Source organism: Centropristis striata, chromosome 17 (genome assembly GCF_030273125.1).
Source record: "Centropristis striata isolate RG_2023a ecotype Rhode Island chromosome 17, C.striata_1.0, whole genome shotgun sequence".
Taxonomy (NCBI): domain Eukaryota; kingdom Metazoa; phylum Chordata; class Actinopteri; order Perciformes; family Serranidae; genus Centropristis; species Centropristis striata.
The window spans coordinates 35,142,806-35,148,805 of NC_081533.1; positions in this window are offsets into that span (position 1 = coordinate 35,142,806).

Here is a 6,000-nt window from a genome sequence, read left to right on the forward strand (position 1 = left end):
TGAGTGTGCACCATCAAATCACCAAATCATGAATTTTTAATTTAATCTTATATTTCAGAATACCACAAAGCTGAATGTAAAGGACAAACAGTTTGTTGGACTCACAGCCGTCAGTGGGTCGATGCCCCTCGACAGAGTTTTCATCCTTCTCCTTATAAACACATGTGGAGGTAAATAACCAACACACTCATTCTTTTGGTTTTTACTGTCACTTTAGCAGCTTATATTGTTGAAACTTTCTGTCTTAACCTCCTGGGACCCTGCGTCCTCATATGTGGACATTTCATTTTAGGTTTTATGGACCTTATACTTAATTCTGCTTAACTATAACATGTTGTCCTCAGTAGTACACACTCTGGAAAAAGCACAATACATCAATTAGTGTAAAAACCAGATGGCAGCACCTTGCTAAAGTCAATCAACAGCTTATCCTCAGACAAAAGTGGACCAGGTACAAAATCTGATCACATTTATGGTTAAAACTTGTTCATTTGTGCTTAATAATGTTTGTAGCTTGATATTCTGTGCAAGTTTGACTATTTTTAGCAATAGCAACAAGCTAAGACTCTGCTAATCAGGAACGAATAAACTTTTACTATCGTTCTTCCAAAGAGAGGGAGTAAATGTAAGGAAATAAAAGTTTTATACACTGGTGAATTAATTATGTTATACAGAAAAATTAACCGATTTGGGTTTTTTTCAAAAACTACTTCCTGTTCAAAGACATTGCTTACTTTTTGTACTTATGTCCTCAAATCCAAAATATCAAATATCTAGGAGAAACTAACAATACATACCAAACAAAAGCTTGGGTCTCAGGAGGTTAAACCTGTTTAATTAGTCATCTCATTTATGTTCATACCTGAATTGCGTATAGATTCTTTTCTGTAACAGATACAGCAACGCAATATTTTTATTTTTGGACCAAATCGTCCCAGTAATAGTTTTTTCTTGTTGTCATTTCAGCTGATTTGGTTGCCCCCCTGAGCTCCACTCATGTCCTGTCTGACTTGGCTATCAGTTTTTTTCTAGCTGTTGTTGTCAGATACATAATGAAACGTAAGTCACAGTTCTTTAACTTTTACTTGGGAAACTCCCCAGGTTGTCTAGTACTGAAAATACAGATGCTTTGTCATGACCCTGAGCATCTTATACCAGCACACAAGGCACCCTCTAGGGCAGGGGTCTCCAACTTGTGGCCCGCGGGCCAATTGTGGCCCGCGGGCCAATTGTGGCCCTCGTGATGATATTTTGTGGCCCTCACCTTGATAGTTTAATGTGAGTTTAATATAAATGGCACTAAATGACGACGTTAACAAAAAGAAAGGCAGCTGCTTTTTATTCACTGTTTATTATCTGCTGTGTTGTTGTTACCGAAGAAGTGGAAATGTTTTAGAATGTAATTTTGTCTTTTTTTGTAATTTTGTGCCTTTTTTGGGGAATTATGTGTCTTTTTTTTAGTAATTGTGTGTCTTTTTTTGTAATTTTGTGTCTTTTCTTGGTAATTTTGTGTCTTTTTCTAATAATTTTGTGTCTTTTTTTGTAATTTTGTGTCTTTTTTAAATAATTTTGTGTCTTTTCTTGGTAATTTTGTGTCTTTTTTGTAATTTTGTGTCTTTTTCTAATAATTTTGTGTCTTTTTTTTAGTAATTTTGTGTCTTTTTTTTGTAATTTTGTGTCTTGTTTAAATAATTTTGTGTCTTTTTTTAGTAATTTTGTGTGTCTTTTTTTAATTAATTTTGTGTATTTTTTTCTAATAATTTTGTGTCTTTTTTAGTAATTTTGTGTATGTTTTTGGTCATTTTGTGTCTTTTTTTAAGTAAATGTGTTTTTTCAGTCATTTTGTGTAAATTTTTTGGTCATTTAGTGTTTTTTTTGTAATTTTGTGTCTTTTCTAATAATTTTGTGTCTTTTTTGTAATTTTGTGTCTTGTTTAAATAATTTTGTGTCTTTTTTTAGTAATTTTGTGTGTCTTTTTTTAATTAATTTTGTGTATTTTTTTCTAATAATTTTGTGTCTTTTTTAGTAATTTTGTGTATGTTTTTGGTCATTTTGTGTCTTTTTTTAAGTAAATGTGTTTTTTCAGTCATTTTGTGTCAATTTTTTGGTCATTTTGTGTCTTTTTTGCAATTTTGTGTGTTTTTCTAATAATTTTGTGTCTTTTTTAAATAATTTTGTGTCTTTTTTAGTAATTTTGTGTATTTTTTCTAATAATTTTGTTTCTTTTTAAAAATAATTTTGTGTCTTTTTTAGTAATTTTGTGTGTCTTTTTTTTTGTAATTTTGTGTATTTTTTTCTAATAATTGTGTGTCTTTTTTAGTAATTTTGTGTATGTTTTTGGTCATTTTGTGTCTTTTTTTAAGTAAATGTGTTTTTTCAGTCATTTTGTGTCCATTTTTTTCCATTTTCTTCATGTCCTGTATGACACCAAAAGTCAATGTTGACTAATAACGTTGAGTTCTTAATCCGTGAAGGCTCAATTTACTTAACAAATGTTTTTATTTTCACCCAAACCATGATCTTTCAAGTGATTTTGTTTGAATTCCCAACCTAAACTATTGGTTTACAATTGCAACCATAGTGGAGTGTCATAATGTGATGCATGCAATGTGTTAAAAAGTAAAACACCAAGACCAAGAAGCATCTGTATGGTACGAGTTGCGAGTATGAACAGTTAACTGTTAATTATCAGTAACAGCTGGTTACTGTTGACCTGACTTGCAGTGTTAACTAAAGTGAAAACTAATTTGTGTTTCTGCATGTAGATTTAGATCTGTTCTACTAAATTTAGTTTACAGTTCACAAACAGTTCTGTGTCTATTGGTGGATTTTCAGAGACTGAGAAGAAAACCACGGATTCACTGAAAAAAGAGGAGGACTGAGAGGAGGTGGTCACCACACTGATGGAGGTGAAGACTGAACTGGAGAACCAGAGTGGGCGACTCAAAGAGCTCCTGGAGGAGGTGGAGAGGGAGAGAGACGTCAACAGGCAGAATCAGCTATTAAAAGATCAACTGAACGAGACTAAGATGGACAGTGAGAGACAGATACTGTCTCTAGAGAACCTGCTGGAGCCATTACATAATCAGTTTACTAAAATACAGAGAAAGAAGGAACAAGACTTTGGGTAGATTTGTCAGAGGAAATATAAAATAAATGGATGAATATGGTGGCCATGGGAGCTCAACATGCTGCAAACAGAGAAAACACAACACAGGGTGCAAGAAAAGTGAGTTAAATGTGCAGAAACTAGGCAGTGGGCCCCAATACATTCACACAACCTGGTCTCACAGAAATCCGTGAAATAGCCACGGATTTCGCTTAACTCAAAATCCGTGGAATGGCCACGGAATCGCTCAAATTTCCGTGAAACTGACACGGATTTCGCTACAATGCAAATTAATGACAGTCATATCCCGTGGCTATTGGTTTGTTCCAAGTCACATGACTTTCAAGGTCCCGGCGGTCAGAACAAAAAACATGGTGGACAGTTCTCTCATTTTTAGTGAAAAATCAATATTTTGACTTAGTTTCTGCATAAAAATGGATTTTGATCACATTTGTAGCGAGAAATATATGTTTTATTTTCTAAATATTCACTCAGTGAATGTACATAATCACTTTGTATGTTGGAATAGCCACGGGATATGACTATGTCATTAACTTGCATTGTAGCGAAATCCGTGTCAGTTTCACGGTAATTTGAGCGAATCCGTGGCTATTTCACGGATTTATGTGAGATCATGTTGCATTCACAACATGTGATAATCAAGATTAGCATCACAACCCTGAAAAATTACATGAAATTGGTTCAGCAAGTATTTACTAGTGTCAGGACAACGAAGCTTCATGAAGCATTTGCTTTATTTACAGAGCCCAAAATATGCAAACACACTCAATTACCATTGCTGAAGATTATTTTAAGTCAAGAGCGCCATCTAGTGGGGTCAAAAAATAAAGCAAATGTATCACGAAGCGTCGTTGTCCCACCACTAGTATTTATATTTTGCAGATCAGAATACATCTGTTGACCGAAATTTTAGACATCGGTTGACTTCACATAGCGAATGCAAGCTAACATTAGCTGCACCTGCTTCAGGCCTGTCTAACCTGTAGCTCAGATAGGTGCTGTTATTTTTTCAACTTGGGTAAAACATTAATTAAAAACAACAAAATAGTACTTACATATCTTAAACAAAGCAATCTTATAATTCCTGGGCGCCCACTAACAGTTTGTCTGGGTCTTAATAGGAACTATAATGTAAATCTGGTGATCAGGTTATTTAGAATTGCAGGATTCTAATAAACTAAAGGCAAATGATGGATCATTTCAGTGCTTCACTCTTTAGAGTTTAAAATGCTTGATTTATTACAAATGGATGCAGAAAAGGTTTTTATTTGACTGAGTGAGTATAAGTGGTGGTAACTTATTACTAGCTTGACACTTTTTGTGAGACAAAATGTGTATTTTTTTTAACTTTTTAAAAGCAACTCCAAATATGTGCACATTTTCTAGATAAACACTGTTTCACTGAATGTGTCCTCCTTTTCTTTCTATATTGTCTACGCTGTGTTGACTTTGTTTAGTTTGCTGTGGATGCTTCTTGTTTGTGTTCCCCTTCTTAAATAATTAAATGATTAGCCTGGCATCACCAGACGGATTCACTAATGTGGCCTATATATTAATTTGGAACCTCACAATTGATTCATTTCTTTTTTTTCAATACATTTTTGATTTCCATTGGCCATTATCAATGAGAAAAGGCTCTGAATAGACCCTAAAACCAATCAGAGCGATGAAGCGCCACCAGTGGGCCGTCATGCTGAGTGACGCTGTGAGTTGGGATGTTGCTTGGTCCATTTTGAAGCAACATTGCAGCTGGAAAACACACTTTATTCAATTACATTTTGCTAAAATGCATGTGTGAAAACATTTGAGGTGAGAATTAAACAACACAGCAACAGAATCTGGATTCATATTTGACCAGCGCTGCCTATACTAGTTTAACAGTTTGATGTAAGTTTTGTGAGAGACAAAAAAATATCTGACCTGATTTCCGTGACGCTTGGTGGAATGGTGCAGCGTGCATGTTATGACTGTGGTCATATTATAGTTATTGTTTAGCAAACTGCATTTGTATGTGTGCCCTGTGTTTTGTTTTCCTTTTTTATATGCAGATTGGAGTGTGCCATAGCCGTGGTGTGATTGGTGGAGAGGTTACACGCCTGGGCTGTGATTGGCTGCACCCGGAACCACCTGGTTTAAATGGAGCCAAGATGGCGGCCGTCGTTGGCAGCAGGCTTTTTCCTCATCCTCCTCTTCTCCCAACCGGTTCACACCTTTTGAGTTAACTTGTGGTTTTGGACTTAATTCCCTTGTTTTGAGCAGTAAGGGTGGGTTGCCAGGTTTTGTTTCTCGTTTTCTCTTGTTTAAGTAGGAAGGGAGGTAAGATTTTGTATCTTTTGGTTTTTCAGGTAAATTTCTTATTTTTAAGATAGGATTGTTTTGTTTGTTATTTTGGCTTTAGTCCACCCCTAAGTTGAAGAATATTTGTATTTACCTAAGTTCTCTTTGTAAATAAATATTTACCCATTCTTCAAACTTATCTTTGTTTGTGGCTACTTGGGAGATGGGGAAGATGGGGCCTTTTCATGTTGTGCTCTAGGCCCCTAGACTGGGGCAGAACAGTGCAGCCAAGGAAAAACTGCTCCCTGAGTTAGTTTTTTAAGTCAGCTGCTCTGCAGTGGTGGTTTAGTTTCTCCCTCCTCCTTATCAAAGACCTTTTTACTGAAAGGAGCCTATTATTTATTTTCGTATTGCCTTATTAAGACAATTCCCCTTCTCCCATCCAATCGCTTTCGGTATTTGTGGTTATGACTTTTAGACACCACTAGTCCACAACTGTGTTCCATATCTCACCTTCCGGACACACTGACAAAGATGTTCATTTGAAGAGAAAATGTATCTTTATTTTCTTTTTTTAAATGTAATTTTATTTA